At 38.6% G+C, this 18,474-nt stretch overlaps 1 pseudogene; it reads right to left on the bottom strand.

Annotated features, from left to right (window-relative positions):
• Window positions 1-8,161: 8,161 nt before the first annotated feature.
• Window positions 8,162-18,206, bottom strand: LOC149818029 (enoyl-CoA hydratase 2, peroxisomal-like; annotated as a pseudogene).
• Between the last annotated feature and the right edge of the window lie 268 nt (window positions 18,207-18,474).

The raw sequence follows: 18,474 nt of genomic DNA, 5'->3' as shown, positions 1-18,474 counted from the left end.
TATTTTTTATAATATATTTCATGTAAAATTATATTGATACATGTATAGTCATATTTTTATATATAATATACATAATATTTATGTTATATTTCATATAATATATGTAATTATACATAAAATATTATATATATATATATGTATGACTCGCCCATGACTTGGTAGACTTTTGTTAAAGTCGGGTCACTCCTGGTTTTTGACCTGATAACTGCGTGATTCAAGCTGAGACAAGTCAACTGAGTCACTAGGTTAACCCGACAAATTTTTAAACCATGGTCAAGAGGAAAGTCCCCTATATAGGTGTTATGGGCATTGACCCCTGCTATCAGGAGGAACCCTAATATCTTTTAGAAACATATCATTTTTTTTCTCAATCAAGTTTTTGAACATAGACTTTGTATTTCGTCAAAACAACTACACTAGGATCATCCCCACATATGAATGTATCAGTAAGATTTCGATCTTGGCTTGATAATTGTCAACATACGTACATGTAGATACATGGTCTTTAAGTTCAAGTAAGTCGGCATGGGCACAGACGTGGCACCTCCGAATGAAGTAGTTCATTTTTGTGTTCTGACTTCATATGATTGTACGAAAAAATACTTGATCATGACACATGAATTTTGTATGAATATCATCTGTTTGTGGGTTTGAAGTTGAGATGGGCTGCGAGTGTCGTAGTACCCCAAAACATGATACATGACCACAGGTAGCCAGAGACCCTCGTAGCATAGAGCATGAAGTTGAGCATATGCACGTGAGATATGAGATGCACACTAATGCTTGTTTGTAGAGTTGCTTAATTATGAGCAATGTAATGTTGTCTCATAACATAGCTGCATGCCAAAGTCAAGACACGAGCTTTTCACTTAGCAACACACATGTTATCGTAGACCTCACCACAATGCACACATGTGCACCACTTTCGGCTGGTAACAAATGAAGTTCGGCACATGCAGCTGTGCATGATACAACCCCACGTAAGTGCCTTAGTGCACCTCGTTCAGGCGTGCCTTGGCACTATAACGGTCCGGTTTTATCATTGATTACTCTAAATATGACTTTTCATCGTGCTACTTGATAAAATCACTAATTAAACATGAGTCATAAGCTTCAGATGCCTCCCTCTCTCTCACATCCATGAAACAACAAATTATTTCGATTGCAAATTCAGTTATTATTTGGGTTCACCTGGTTTATCATCCAATCAGGCCAACTGATATCCACACCGTTTGCATCTTGCACAAACGCCTGTATGATTGATTTAAAATACTAAATAAAAAAGTTCTTTTTTAAATGAACTGGTAAGACCCCAAAAGGGTATGGCGGCCTAGACTGCTAGGTAGGTGGTCTAGGTTCAAATCCCATGAGTGCCATCCCTTGCACAAGCCAGAGGTAAGCCCACGAAGTTTAAAGCTGCTAGGATAGTTATCATAAGTAAGTACGGAAGACATAGTCAACGTGACTGATCCTAGGGGGGGGGGCAGTGTAAATCTAAAAAAAAAATAAAGTGGTAGGGGTCCACTAGCCCCAGCTTAACTATATGGGAGGTAGAGTGACTTAGACTTTAACTACCATTCCAACGACCATATCTGTATCCAAATCCAATTGGATACCACATCACAAAACCAATCCATTTCCAATTATAGAACGACGACGCATATCTTTATAAATACTCAACTCACGTCCTACTCTTTGAGAAAAAGGGCTGAACCATAGTGACAAATATCGCGAGATTTATGAAAATCTCGCGGTAATATCGTGAGAAATTGCTTGAAAGTTTAAAACGGCAAATTCTTGCGAGATTTTCAAAATATCACGAGATTTATGAAAAAAACATAAATACTGCGATTTAAACACGATATTTACATTTTAAACGGTTATTTATTGTGATTTAAATGTGATATTAATAAATTTTATTAATATTTTCTTATAAAAAATCTTTTTTATATTTTTTAATTTATTTTTTATTGCTGAGATTTTGCCAAAAAAATGCAAGATTTATGGATTTTTTTTTTAATTTCTCACGAGTTTTTGAAAAACGAGAAATTGCCAATAAAAACTTTTGTCACTATAGGCTGAACTGATGACCATCCATCTCAACATTTCTTGAACCGGACACCACACCCATCCGGAGAAATGCTAAGATGGGTAGCTGTCACGCACATCGATGCATCCCGACCATGCAGCCACGCTTCATATAATATGAATTATGAAGTCTATGTCAGGATTTTGCCAATACAAATGAGGATAATCAGGATTTTTTTTTTAAAGCAAGCTGGAGTTAGGCAGACCCTACCAGATATCTCTTGAGCCCCATATGGCAGAGAATTCGAACCTGGGCCTTCAGCTTGGCACAGGACCCCACTTACCACATAGGATACCATGCATGCTGACCATGCAGCAACGCTGCATATAATATGAAGTCCATGTCAGGATTTTGCCAATACAAATGAGGATAATCAAGATCTTGTTAGAACTAATTTCTTAGATGACAAATGGATAGGTACACCCACATGAGAGGGTGGTGTATGTTCGCCCCCGATGATTCACTGAATCCCACGTCTGTGTTCGGGGCTTTGAATGAGCACCACGTATACAAGCACATGGGGCTCGTATTCCCGTGTATGTTGACATAACTTTGCATCGGACTCTGGTGTTGTTGCAAAGACTTAAGTACCCTTTCTTGCTATTCTTCTCATAAAGTGATGGTTTGAGAAAATGACAAAAATGCCCTTCATTCAAAAAAAAAAACAAATAGTTCAAAAAAAGGACAAACATGTCCTCCATCCAGAAAGTCGAGGATGATGTTGACTCTTCAAAGTCTTCTTCTTTTTCTGTTCAAAAAAAGGACAAACATGTCTTCTTCTTCTTTCTCTGTAAAACACTGTAAAACCCCCTCTCTCTCTAGAGAAGAAATCAAGGGAAACAAAGAGTTCTTCCTGGAGAAGGCCATGAACATCAACCATCTCACTCTCTCTCCCTTCTCTCTCTACTTTTGTGCACAGCCAACAGACGATCCTATATTGCTCCATCGTCATCTTCTTCTTATTCCTTCTTCGTAAAACACTGTAAAACCCTCTCTCTCTCTAGAGAAGAAATCAAGGGAGGTAAAGGGTTCTTTCTGGAGAAGGCCATGAACACCAACCCTCTCACTCTCTCTCTCTTCTTTCTCTACTTATGTGCCTGATTTAGAGTTTTTGCCATTACAGGAGGGGGGTCCGGGGGTTCATCCCAACGTGGGTAGCATAATTCAACTAAATGAGTTGTAGATCCTGATTCAGAGTTTTTACCCTTATAGGAGAGGGGTTTGGGGGTTCCTCCCAACGTGGGTAGCATCATTCAACTTGAATAGTTGTGGAGTCTGATTCAAAGTTTTTACCCTTACAGAAAAGGGGGGTCTGAGGGCTCCTCCCAGCGTGGGTAGCATCATTCAACTTGATGAGTTGTTGAGTCTGATTCAAAGTTTTTACACATTCATATTTTAAGGAATTAGATCTTATGTTTGAACATCCACACATGTGCAGTTTGCTTTCATCATGTTCAGTTGCTTTCTAGATTATACTTTGAATTCTGGTGTATTTTAGATCTATCGATTTGTATGTAATCAGAGCTCATTTTAATCTGAAATTTTTACTGCAACTTCATGCATATGTCTTCATGCTCTTCACCAAAAATCAGATCATTCTGAGTTTGTTTGACCCACTTTAAAAATCGAGATTCAAAACCTGTTATTTTGTACCGTCAGGATTTTAGCAGAATCAGGACCAACTTGCGGAAGTGATTTCTCCCTAACCAGAGATGATCTTTCCGATCCGTAAAAAAGGTTGTTTTTTAAATTGAATCTAGTTTGTTCATACCAAATTTCAGCGATTTCTATGGTGTTTTCATACCCGTTTCGGGTCAAAAACCATAACCCTGTCACCCTGTATCATTTTAACGGCTCAGATTTTGATCCATTTTGTGTGAATTTTATTTCCCTAATGGGAGATCATTTTTCAATTCTGTAAAACGGGTTCTCTTTGTTTATGTATCTAGTTCATCTTTGTAATTTTTCAGAATTTTTCATGGTCAATTACTATTTTATTTTGATTAAATACCAGAACCTTGTATCCAGATTTTATAAATGTTCTGATTTTGGCCCCCATATCATGACTGTTGTAGCACTTCTTCAACAAATCGTTATTTGATTGGCAATATTCTTCAGCAAATTGTTGTTATAATTTTTTTGAGTCTCTAATGAGTCTCTACTATGATTTTTAGTATTTTTTGGTCTCCAACGAGCCTCACAATGATTTATAGTGTTGTCCGGTCTTTTAACTATGATTTATAGTGTTTTGGGGTCTCCAACGAGCCCCACAACGATTTGTAGTATTTTTCGGTCTTTTAACTATATTTTATAGTGTTTTCGGGTCTCTAACGAGACCCACAGCGATTTATAGTGTTGCTGGACCTCGCTATAGCGATTTGTAGTGTTTCTCGCTAAACACTACAGCGATTTGTGATACAAATCACTATCCGAATCAGGACCAATTTGTCAGCGCCATATCTCCCTAACCAGAGATCGGATTTCAAATCCGTAAAAAGTGGTGTCTTTGTTATGAAGTGTAGTTTACTCCTGTAAATTTTCAGCGATTTCTATGGTCATTTGATACACCATTTGGATCTAAAACCAGACCCCTATCAGTCTGCCTTATTTGAGTGACATAGGTTTTTATTTCATTTTGTAAGAGTCATATCTCCCCAACGGAAGATCATTTTCCAAATTCGTAAAAAGGGTTTTCTTCCTCTATTTGTCTAGTTTATATCTGGAAAGTTTTATAACTTTTTATGTTCATTTGATATTTTAAACCTGTTAAAAATCGAGACACATAGAGGAAGTTTCAAACGTTTTAAGTTTTATAACATTTTATAACATGTCTCGGTTTTTAACAGGTTTGAAATATCAAATGAGCATAAAAAGTTATAAAACTTTCCAGATAAAAACTAGACACATAGAGGAAGAAAACTCTTTTTACGGATTTGGAAAATGATCTTCCGTTGGGGAGATATGGCTCTTACAAAATGAAATAAAAACCTATGTCACTCAAATAAGGCAGACTGATAGGGGTCTGGTTTTATATCCAAATGGGGTATCAAATGACCATAGAAATCGCTGAAAATTTACAGGAATAAACTAGACTTGATAACGAAGACATCACTTTTTACGGATTTGAAATCCGATCTCTGGTTAGGGAGATATGGACCTGACAAGTTGATCCTGATTCGGATAGCGATTTGTATCACAAATCGCTGTAGTGTTTAGCGAGAAACACTACAAATCGCTATAGCGAGGTCCAGCAACACTATAAATCGTTGTGGGTCTCGTTAGAGACCCGAAAACACTATAAATCATAGTTAAAAGACCAAAAAACACTACAAATCGTTGTACAACGATTTGTGATATAAATCGCTATCCGAATCAGGACCAACTTGTCAGGGTCATATCTCCCTAACCAAAGATCGGATTTCAAATCCGTAAAAAGTGATGTCTTCGTTATGAAGTCTAGTTTATTCCTGTAAATTTTCAGTGATTTCTATGGTCATTTGGTATCCCATTTGGATCTAAAACCAGACCCCTATCAGTCTGCCTTATTTGAGTGACATAGGTTTTTATTTCATTTTGTAAGAGTCATATCTCCCCAACGGAAGATCATTTTCTAAATCCGTAAAAAGGGTTTTCTTCCTCTATGTGTCTAGTTTATATTTGAAAAGTTTTATAACTTTTTATGCTCAATTGATATTTCAAACCTGTTAAAAATCGAGACACATAGAGGAAGTTTCAAATTTTTTAAGTTTTATAACATTTTATAACATGTCTCGGTTTTTAACAGGTTTGAAATATCAAATGAGCATAAAAAGTTATAAAACTTTCCAGATAAAATCTAGACATATAGAGGAAGAAAACCCTTTTTACGGATTTGGAAAATGATCTTCCGTTGGGGAGATATGACTCTTACAAAATGAAATAAAAACCTATGTCACTCAAATAAGGCAGACTGATAGGGGTCTGGTTTTAGATCCAAATGGGGTATCAAATGACTATAGAAATCGCTGAAAATTTACAGGAATAAACTAGACTTCATAATAAATACACCACTTTTTACGGATTTAAAATCCAATCTCTGGTTAGGGAGATATGGCCCTGACAAGTTGGTCCTGATTCGGATAGCGATTTGTATCACAAATCGCTGTAGTGTTTAGCGAGAAACACTACAAATCGCTATAGCGAGGTCCAGCAACACTATAAATCGCTGTGGGTCTCGTTAGAGACCCAAAAAAACTATAAATCATTGTTAAAAGACCAAAAAAACACTACAAATCGTTGTGGGGCTCGTTGGAGACCCCAAAGCACTATAAATCATAGTTAAAAGATCGGACAACACTATAAATCATTGTGAGGCTCGTTGGAGACCCAAAAATACTACAAATCATAGTAGAGACTCATTAGAGACTCAAAAAAATTATAACAACAATTTGCTGAAGAATATTGTCAATCAAATAACGATTTGTTGAAGAAGTGCTACAACAGTCATGATATGGGGGCCAAAATCAGAACATTTATAAAATCTGGATACAAGGTTCTGGTATTTAATCAAAATAAAATAAAAATTGACAATGAAAAATTCTGAAAAATTGCAAGGATGAACTAGATACATAAACAAAGAGAACCCGTTTTACAGAATTGAAAAATGATCTCCCATTAGGGAAATAAAATTTAAACAAAATGGATCAAAATCTGAGCTGTTAAAATGACACAGGGTGACAGGGTTATGGTTTTTGACCCGAAACTGGTATGAAAACACCATAGAAATCGCTGAAATTTGGTATGAACAAACTAGATTCAATTTTAAAAACAACCCTTTTTACGGATCGGAAAGATCATATCTGGTTAGGGAAAAATCACTTCCGCAAGTTGGTCCTGATTCTGTTAAAATCCTGACGGTGCAAAATAACAGGTTTTGAATCTCGATTTTTAAGGTGAGTCAAACAAACTCAGAATGATCTGATTTTTGGTGGAGAGCATGAAGACATATGCATGAAGTTGCAGTAAAAAATCCAGATTAAAATGAGCTCTTATTACATACAAATCGATAGATGTAAATTGCACCAGAATTCAAAGTATAATCTAGAAAGCAACTGAACATGATGAAAGCAAACTGCACATGCGTGGATGTTCAAAAATGAGATCTAATGCCTTAAAATATGAATGGGTAAAAACTTTGAATCAGACTCCACAACTATTCAAGTTGAACGATGCTACAGTTAGTGTGCAGGTCAGTCGGTGTTTGATGGAAAAATGTTGGATCGTTTGTTGGATGTGCACAGAAGTAGAGAGAGAAGGGAGAGAGAGTGAGATGAGGTTTTACCCCTCTCTTGTAAGGGTAAAAACTCTGAATCAGGATCTACAACTCATTTAGTTGAATGATGATACCCACGCTGGGAGGAGCCCCCAAACCCTCCTCCTGTAAGGGTAAAAACTCTGAATCAGGCTCCACAAGAGTCAATGTACAGGTCAGTCGGTGCTTGATGGAGCAATGTATGATCTTCTAATGGATGTGCACAGAAGCAGAAATAGAAGGGAGAGAGTGAGTGAGAGGGTTGATGTTCATGGCCTCCTCCAGGGCAGATTTCTTTCTCGGATAATCCTGCAGTGCAGAGACTGGGTCTTAAATAATCATCTTCGGGGCACTTAAGTCTTTACAACCACTCCTTTTCAAGAACCGTCATTTTTTTTGCACCAATAGAGGAGAGGATACTTAAGTCTTTGCAATCTCATCAAACTCCAACGTTAATTAATGCTGACAAACATGGGGATACGAGACGCACATGCTTACATACGTGGTGCTCTTTGGGACCCTCGATCATGAGATGTAGCTAACTGCCCTGTTCGGGGGGGGGAACATATAACCTGCTTTGCACCCACATCCATCATGAATCCTTTTTTTTTTTTTCAATGATGAGGAACCCTTGCCGAAGCGAGGGAAAACCCAGGCACTGCCTTACGTGGTACATCTATCATGAATTCAAGATGACGTGAACACCTCATCTTGAATTCTGTCACACACACACACACATTTACATCATTCAAGTTCTCCAGTAAGAAGATTGAGATCCTTTTTTACACAAAATGCGCCATTCCAATGAGTGAAGGCAAATGGTTTAACAGCACAAAACCAGAAAGCACGATTTGGTTCCTTTCTTTCACATTAGTGCGGTACAACACCCTGAAAAACATCAAAAGAATTATTAGCAGTTTGATGTGAAGAAGATAACAGGATATTCATAAACAAAGATGGCTAATGCTGGTAAGTACCGACGAAGAGGAAATAGTTACATTTTCATACCTTGTTCCTTATTCAGAGAGGGGGGGTCCGGGGGCTCTCCCCCAACGCGGGTCTCACTGCGCGGTTAGTGGGTGCGTGGGGGTTCTCCGGGGGGCAGCGTCCCCTGAAAGAAATTTTTTTTGGGCTTATGTTTGAGACCCGGTTTCTTAGGGATCCGACCCGACTTGTTTAGGCTTAGGGTTGTCGCCCTTGCCTTGCATAAATTCTTTCTTTTCTTTATCTCTTGTAACTGTCGAAGAAGAGCAATAAAGTTTTTCCTCTAGCCGACCGTGGTTTTTTACTCTCTTTCGGATTTGAGAAAAGTTTTTTTGGTTTGATCATTCTTGTTTATTGTTTTCTTTGGTTGTTCTTGCTCGCGGTTTTCCTAACAATTCCTTCTAACCACATCTCTGTGATCAAGGTCTCCCCGGGGTAGACATGCAAGAGAAAGCGTCTCATTAGGCTCTTCACCAAATTCGGCTCACCACCACAGCAACATTTGATGACTGCACGAACTGCAAATCCTAACGTGCACAAGTCATTCAATATTGGGCGAGAGAACCTTGAAAGACATATTTTTTAGATATGTTGCCTCAGAAAAGTATTCAAGATAAATAAAGTTTTTTATTTTTTGGGTTACCCAATATGGCAAGGATGTTAATCCGAAAAAAATCTTGGTGCAACAATATTGAAACTTTCGCTATAAACATGCCAAGTACGTAACAAACGTGCGAACGAAGACACAAACAAGCATGCATGCACATACAAACACGCGTTACATGAAAAAATTTGTCATCAATCTGCCTGTGGATATTATTTACATGAAATTTTCTACAGCTAAGGGTCTGTTTGTTTTGTTTTCATAGTAGGGAACCCTCTCATGGGAAGTGGCATGACTTTCTAAAAAGTCTTGCCACCATCGGCTTCTTATGATCTTTCATACAAGGGGAGGGGTAAGGACTTTTCATCTGAAAAGAGGAAGGTCGTGAGAAAATTGTGCCTACATGGCACTTTCCCACCATGATGCTCGGATGCTAGTTTCACCCATAGTGAGAAATGAAGGGAAAGGAATGCCAGCTCAGTAAATACACATGAAAATTACATGAAACAAAAAGGTCCTAACTGAAGAAGCAAGAAGAGTAAGTCTCGGTTTAAAAATTAATTTCTCAAGAATTTCCTAACAGAATTTATGAGAAGTCCAAATGCTCCTTTTTAGTATTTTCTTAGGCAGACCACATTGACGTGAAAAGAAAAATAGAAAGCACATTGCTCCAAAGATACAAGAAATTTTTCAAAATGGCAAAAACAAAAACTATTGCAATAATATCAGTCACCAAAATACTTGCTATTTAAATGGAAATGCTACTTTAAAGAGAAATATACTTAAAAAATGCATTTAACTTGAAAACTGAGTGAGATATTTTACCATAGATAAGCAACCGGCAAGAAAGAAATAATTACAACATGAAGATTGACATCATTATGGACCCAAAGAATATTCAGTACCGATGTCATGCTATTCCAACTAAAGAAAAATACCAGTAAAGCATGTAATAATCTAATACAAAATTGCTCACTTCATTGAGGTAACATCAGGTTAGCACTCCAATGACTTTGAAATTAATACTAAAAGTTAGAACTTATATGTTGTTGGAGAATATCTCATGGTCATAACAATATATAAATGCTGTAGATGAATATTAAATATGTTTGAGGCTACTAAAGTACACGAATAGGTACATAAGTGCAGTAGATGAGTATTAAACATGCTTTTGTTTTAGATAGGCAAGTATTAAACATGCTTGACACTACTAAAGTACATGAATATGCAATGAATCGATAAAACATTGAACAAACAAGGATCGAATTTTAGTGTTCAACAGAACTGTGCATTTCCACATGAAAGATAATGTTTGTGTTCTTCAAGCATTTTTTTATATAAAAGAGCCTCTATAAGAAACAAGGCTATGTTCAAAAGGGTTTTAAATGCAACATGGGAAATCTTATAATGAATACCATCACCTTACTGCTAATAACAAATTAAGAAAACGCCATCTAAATTGCATAGGCATAGCAGCTGACCATATAGAAACCAGCATTACTGTATGTCACTATTTAGGAATACATAAAAGGTAAAACAATGAGGAGCATGGTGTTAATACTTACCCTGCAATATTTGCAACCATGGGATCTGAATGCAAATGGCTATAATCACCAGATAGGCGATATAATAATGCCTGCATTTTATCATTTTAAAAGATTTTCTTGAAAAAGGTAGTAAATGTGAACCAAACTAATGGTATAAAATGAAAGAAAGGCAACAGTAGAAGACATTAAACAAATAGTTTCAAAATAAAATTTCTTATTGGTTTGTGAAATGATCTATTCAAGGTTTTCAATGACCATAACGCTAAAACGAGTCATGATATGCATTTAACAACATCAATGAAAACAGTAAAGGTTACGTTCACTTATAGAAAATAGGAATGAAACTTTGGTAAATTTCAGAGAGATATAACCGTTTTATGTTCCCCAAGTACAACCCCTCATAGGCCATTCCTTGAAGTAAAACAACTCAAATTAGAAACTAAAAAAAAGGTAGAAAAAATGAAACTGTCCATTGGTAAATATTGTGAACCAACACCCACTTTTTCCCTGAATATTTCGTCATGGCTGGTTTTTTCTTGACATCATCGTATCAAGTTATATTTTCAGTAAAAAGTTCACACCAGGATTGAATAAGAAAAGTGAATGTTTGTCACACTATCTTAACCAAGGGTGTTGCATCTGAATCCCATTGGGGCATCCGTAGCTTGACTATCAAACAAAAAAAGAAAACAAAATTTGACAGTTACAATAGTATAAATTGGAAATAGAGGCATCTGAAAGCAAATTGTCAAGGTCAAGGGACGCAAAGGGCTAAATATATTAAAGCATTTGAAAAAAAAAAACAGAAAATTTTCCAACCAAATGTAGTTTACAAACAAATGGAATTCTTCCTAAACACAGAATGGTATAGATTCAGGAAACCTAATTGAAAAATTCGTGCTGGATTAATGTCTGGAATAAGTGTACAAAGATGATGAGTTTGAGAAACTACCAGCACCGCGTAAATAAAGAGTATGCCTGCAACATGAAGGTTATCAATAATAAACTGCTGGATTTGTATAGCCTAAATTTTGTCCGGTGTGGCAAGGGTATCTGAACGGTTCATGCAAAGAGCTTCACCAGACTCACTGTTGTAACTGGTAGTCTCAATCTCAATAACAGCCGCCTTTCCTGAAAAAAAAAGGTAATCTCTGATCATAAATTTTATTTTGCATAAAATATAAAAGATGAATTGGAACATAAATAGAAATTATATCACAAGACTTTGCCATAGCAATGCATGCAAAAGAAATTCCTGCTTTGAATTACATCAAATGAAAACAATATTATAAAAGCACAAACATATAGCACAAGAGCAGAAAATCAACCATAAAATCCATTTCAACTTTCTCCCAATTTGTTTAGAAAAATAAATGTCAAGAATCCTGATGCTTTACCCAACAAATAGTCACTTAAAAAATTCATATGGACACCTTCAATGACAAGGCATACCTTGTGATGTAGGCTACAAACAACTGCTTCATTTCTGGAACAAAGAAACAATAGCATAAGATCTAGAAGCTATAATAAAACAAAATATATGTAGCATATGTGTCAAAGCTGCAAAGTTGTAATTAGGGATGACAGTGGACCAGGGGAAAGCGGGGCCCGCCTCGCCCCGTTTGGACCGGGGATGAAGGGTATGAAACGGGGATGGAGGCGGGGATGGACGTGCACTTTTCCCCGCCCTGCCCCGTCCCCGCCACTATCCCCGCCTCATCCCCGACCCGACCACTTTTCCCCGCAATATTCCCGCCCTGCCCCGCCTCATCCCCGTTTGAACCGGGGATGGAGGACATGAAACGGGGATGAAGGCAGGGATGGAGGATAAAATCCATTCCCCGCCGGGGATGGAGGCGGGGGTGGAGGATAAAATCTTGAGGCGGGGCGGGGGTGGAGACCTTGTCCCCCGCCCCACCCCACTGCCATCCCTAGTTGTAATGTTGAATCAAGCATCTAAGAATTGTTCCCTACAAAAAGATTCCTTTTTCCCAAACCACACCTAGTAAATAGTGCCTTGCACTTTTTATAGTTATTAGTTTACCCTTAGAGAAGACATTTACCATAAGAACTCATCATGGTAATGAAGAATTTCTTACAAGCGATAATTTTTTTGTGAACTTATTAACATCCAGTAGAAGTGGTGGACATCAACAATAGCTCTGCATATATGAAATATTACCTCGAATTGGGTAGTATCAAGTTGAATCCTACCTAGTCATGCATTTTCAAGTAGCTCAGGCTATATAAATGCATTTGTCATAGTTTATTTAGAACCAACCAGCTTCATGCCTAGGGATTTAGATGTGAAGATTCATTTTCTTGAATTTGATGGAATCCAGAATATCTATACCTCTAGGAGGTCAAGGGCCAGGTTGGGCATATCTGGCGGGCCTAACAGACTCCATGTTGGGTCATTCCATTGTCTGCCCCTAGATGCACCCAAATAAGAAGTGGACTGGTTTGGACATGAGTTTGGGTCATGATTGTTCAAGAAGATGGGAGCTAGCCTGAGATGGCCCATATAAAGAGTGGTTACAATATGCATCTCACTTCAATTGTATGCAAATTTTGTCGGGTAGGGTTTGGTTGATTCCTATGTCCAAGAAAAATAACAGCTCAATCTTCACCCACATATTATTCGGGCCGGGTTCAGATTGGCATGGATAATGGTTCAGTTCAGTGCTTTTATGCCCATATGTGGCAAATTAAGGCTGGATCAGATACATGACATAGATCTGATCCATCAATGGCCCTGGTACTAGGTCATGGCAATTAATTGTTGAGTGTGTGGCGAGCGAGAGAGAGAGAGAGAGAGAGAGAGAGAGAGAGAGAGAGAGACTGACTGGCCTAAGGAACTTGCTTATGGATTTACTTGGCCTGGAGTTAACCAAGCACAAATTAAAAAAGTAAATGATGACAAAGCATATTGGAGTCCTTAATGAGTAGCAAAATTAGTTGGGTTTTCTCAATTTTGTTGGGTGGTGCTTAGCTTTGACTCTGATTTTGGGAATGATATCTCATCGCCCCTTCCATATTTGAGGATGAAGAGTAACCACTCTTGACACATATATAAAATTGTTTTGCCCTAAACAAGAAATTAGGTAATGGCCATGAGGTACAAACCCCCTTTTTTTTACATTTTTTTTTTTGTTTTTCATGAAACTAACCTTAGTGAAATAAACTCTTGAATCATCCAATTATGACATGTAGGCAAGTTTTTGTAAGGCTTCAAAAATCAACGGCACAATACTTTTACAACAACAACAACAACCACGCCTTCATCCCAAAATAATTGGGGTCGACGATATGAACCAAATAAGCAAATCATTCTGGGTCTTCCACATGAATCCATCTCCTCCAATCATTTCTATCCAAAGTTATGTCATCGGTGAGGTTCAAAACATTCATATCCTTTCCTATCATTTCCATTCAAGTCTTCTTAGGCCTACCCCAACCTCTTTTAACTAATATATTTTTTCATTTCTCCATCCTTCTAACTGGAGCATCATTAGGCCTTCGCCGAATATGTCCAAACCACCGTAAATGATTCTCTCTCATCTTATTTTCAATGGATGCAACGCCTACCTTTTTACGTATCTTCTCGTTTCGAATCTTACCTTTTATTGTATTTCCACACATCCATCGAAGCATACACATCTCAGCTACACTCATTTTTTGAATATGATGTCTCTTAGTAGCCCAACATTTTGTACCATATAGTAAAGTGGGCCTAATTGTAGTCCTATAAAACTTTTCCTTCAACCGCAATGGCATTCTACGATCGCACAACACTCCAGTTGCACTTTTCCATTTCATCCACCCAACCTTTATCCTATGATTTACATCTCCATCAATTTCTCCATCCTTTTAAATGACATATCCCAAATATTTGAAACAGTCATCCACCAATATTTATTGCTCACCAAGCCTCACTACACTCCCATCACTACTTCGTTGCTTACTAAACTGACATTTCATATATTTTGTCTTACTCTTACTCAACTTAAAACCTCTTGCTTCTAATGTCTGTCTCCATAATTCTAACTTAGCATTAACCCCAGCTCTAGACTCATCAATCAAAACAATATCATCAGCAAACAACATACACCACGACACATTTTCTTGAATTGATCTCGTAAGCTCATCCATCACTATAGCAAATAGGAAAAGGCTTAATGCAGATCCTTGATGTAACCCAACCGTTATAGGAAAATTGGTTGTCACCCCTCCACAAGTGCGGACATTGGTTACTACTCCTTTGTACATATCTTTAATTATACTAATGTACTTGAGAGAAACACATTTCTTCATCATTGTCCACCAGAGAATATCCCTAGATACTCTATCGTATTCCTTCTCCAAATCAATAAAAACCATATGCAAATCTTTGTTCCTCGCTCTAAATCTCTCAATAAGTTGTCTAAGAAGATGTATAGCTTCTATAGTTGATCTTTCAGACATAAAACCAAATTGCTTCTCCGATATCATGACAACCTTTCTTAACCTATACTCAATCACCCTCTCCCAAAGTTTCATAGTATGACTCATGAGTTTTATACCACGATAGTTTATGCAATCTTGTATATCACCCTTATTCTTATATAGAGGCACCAAAGTACTCTTCCTCCACTCATTAGGCATCTTATTTGTCTGCCAAATCTTGTTAAAAAGATTTGTCAACTATTCTAAACCTTTCTCACCCAAGCATTTCCAAGTCTCGATAGGTATACCATCTGGACCAACTGCCTTTCTTGATTTCATTTTCTTCAAAGCCTCTTCAATTTCTTTCTTTTGAATCTTGCGCATGAAGTCACGATTCATCTCATGAAAAGGAATGGAGAGTCTCCAAGATCCTGGGCATGACTTCCATTAAATAGCTTATCAAAATAATCTTTTCATCTCTCCTTAATCTCCTCATATTTGACTAAAACCCTTTGTGTTTCATTTTTGATATATCTAACCATACCTAGATCCCTCGATTTCCTATCTCTCATCTTTGAAAGCCTATAAATATCCTTCTCATCCTTTTTGGTGTCCAACTTGTCATAAAACTCCTTATATACCTTATCCCTCACGTTTCAAACTACTTTTTTAGCTTCCTTCTTTGTTATCATATACTTCTCCAAATTCTCATTATCATGACTCTTACTTAGATTTCTATAACACTCTCTTTCAACCTTAATAGCTAATTTGACATCCTCGTTCCACCATGATGTATCCTTACCTAGCGGTGCACCGCCTTTAGACTCACACAATACCTCCTTAGCCACATTTCTCATGCAACCCGCTATCTTATTCCACATTGATTATGAATCCTCTTCGAGACACCAATCAACTTTCTTAACTACCTGCTCTACAAACATTCCTTGTTTAGCTTCTTTCAGTGCCCCCCACTTTATTCTAGGATCTATCCTATATCTATCTCTTTTGCGACATTTTCTAAATCTAAGAACTAAAATTAAGACTCTATGTTGTGTAACTACACTTTCTCCCGGTATAACCTTACAATCGATGCAACAATCCCTATCTCTCTTTCTAAGTAGAAAAAAATCTATCTGACTCGTATTAACCCCACTTTTAAATGTTACTAGGTGAGACTCCCTCTACCTAAACCAAGTGTTGGCTAAGATCATATCATAGGACAAACCAAAATCTAAAATCCTTTCTCCACTTTCGTTTCTTTCTCCTATACCATAGCCTCCATGGATACTCTCAAATCCATCCTTACTAATGCCTACATGTCCATTAAGGTCACCGTCGATGAAAAACTTTTCTCTATAAGATATTCTCTTGTACTACTCTATCTAAATCTTATCAAAATTGATGCTTAATGGAATCATCTAAACTTACTTGAGGTGCATAAACACTAATAATATTAATAATATTCGTACCTAATACTGATTTAATAAGTAAAATCCTATTACCCTTCCTACAGACCTCAACTACATTATCTATAAACTCACGACTAATAACAATCCCTACTCCATTCCTATTCCTATTTATTCCTGTATACCAAATCTTATATCCCCAAGGTTCTATCACTTTTGCTTTCTTACCTACCCATTTGGTCTCTTGTAGACATAAAATATCAATCTTTCTCCTACACATAACATCTACTAACTCTACCAACTTACCAGTTAAAGACCCTATGTTCCAAGTGGCCAAACTAATTTTATGGTCTTGAACTATCTTCTTTACCCCCACCCGCCCAACAAAGTGAGGGAACCCTTGCCTATTTGACACCATACCCGGGCGCTGGTGTAACGCGTCGCTTCTGGGCGATGACCTAGCAACCCTTGCTTATTTATCACTGTCTCCGGGCCTATAGAGTACAATGCATCGCTCAGTAGGGAATGCCCCAACAAAATTCTCATATTGGTTCATATTCATAGGGTGTGACTAAATTTTTTTATGCTGGCTGTCACTGGCCTACCGCAACCCTCCTCCTTTATTCGGGCTTGGGACCAGCAGTGTATAACTAAACAGTTATACACAGGTGAAGTTAACGACACAATACTTTTATGGGTCATAAAATCATGTTTCTTCATTAAAAAAAAGATGACCACTACAAGAAAAATGGCCATTAGCGACAGAAGTTTGCGACGGATTTTTTCCGTTGCAACTTTGCGGCAGATTAACGAGAGAAACAAATTTGTCACTAAAATCCGTAATATTTACGAAAATAGCGATGGAAAAACTTCTGTCGCTAATTAGCGACGGCTTAGCGACGTCAGGTTTTTGTCACAATACTCGCAACATTTAGCGATGGATTTGGCGACAGAGGTTTTTCCGTCGCTACGTAGTGATGATGTTAACGACAGAAGTATTTCATCACTAACTGGTCATGTAAATTTGTGACGGAGTTGCGACAAAAGTAGGCCATCACCAAATCCGTCGCTAAGTTTCCCGTAAATTCCTAATCAGAACCCTTCTTTCTCTTTCCTGTTTCGTCTCTCCCACCCGACGCACTCCCCCGGTCGTCGCCCTCTCCCACCCGACGCACTCCTCGGCCCTCCGCTCGTCGCCGCTTGTCCCTCCCCCTGCCCATCGCCCCCCGTTTCGTCGCCCGTCGCTGCCCCGACCCATCGCCCCCCCGTTCTGTCGTCCGTCGCCCCTCACCCGCCACCCGGCGTCTCCCAAGTAAGTGAGTCATTTTTTTTTCCGACAGGGGGCCGCCCCCTGCCTCTTTTTTTTTCTGGCATGGGGGGGCGACCCTCTGCCTCATTTTTTTTTCGGCAAAGGGTCGCCCCCCCTACCTCATTTTTTTATTCGGGTAGGGGGTCTCCCCCTGCCTCGTTTTTTTTTTCCGGCAGGAGGGGGGGGCGTCCCCTTGCCACATTTTTTTTCCGGCAAGGGGTCGCCCCCCTTGCCTTATTTTTTTATTCGGGCAGGGGGTCGCCCCCTGCTTTTCCGGCAGAGGGTCACCCCCTGGCTCCTTTTTTTTCGGCAAGGGGGGGGGGGGGGGGAGGTGACCCCTACCTCTTTTTTTTTCAGCAGGGGGTCACCTCCCTACCTCTTTTTTTTTCCGGCATGGGGTCGCCCTTCCTGCCTCATTTTTTTTTGGCAGGGGGGGCGATGGGCCGGGGGGTGCCCAACGATCGTCGGGTTCCTGAACCACAACATCACAATGTGCCTGCCGCTCTGGGGGACGATCATTGCCTCCGGAGACCTCGTGTCGCTGTCGTACATCGTTGGCCTACTGACTAGCCGGTCGAACTCGAAAACCTATTGGGCCGAACAGAGAGGTGGTCGACGCTTGGGAGGCGTTCCGCCTCGCCGGAATCCCATCCGACTTCGATATTTATTCTAAAATTTTTTCTTTCAGTAGAGGGTGACTTCATTTTAACACAGTGTCTCTTGCAGATTTCTCAATGGATCTCGCTTGTGTCCCGCCACCCGTGGTAAGTAAGTGACAAAAATAATGCAAATCAGGTAAATACCCGTGGTGAGTAAGTGA

This window comes from Nuphar pumila, chromosome 13 (assembly GCF_984573655.1).
Source record: "Nuphar pumila chromosome 13, dmNupPumi1.hap1.1, whole genome shotgun sequence".
NCBI lineage: Eukaryota > Viridiplantae > Streptophyta > Magnoliopsida > Nymphaeales > Nymphaeaceae > Nuphar > Nuphar pumila.
Note: the sequence above shows the minus strand (reverse complement) of the source record. Positions and strands in the feature narration are given on the sequence as shown.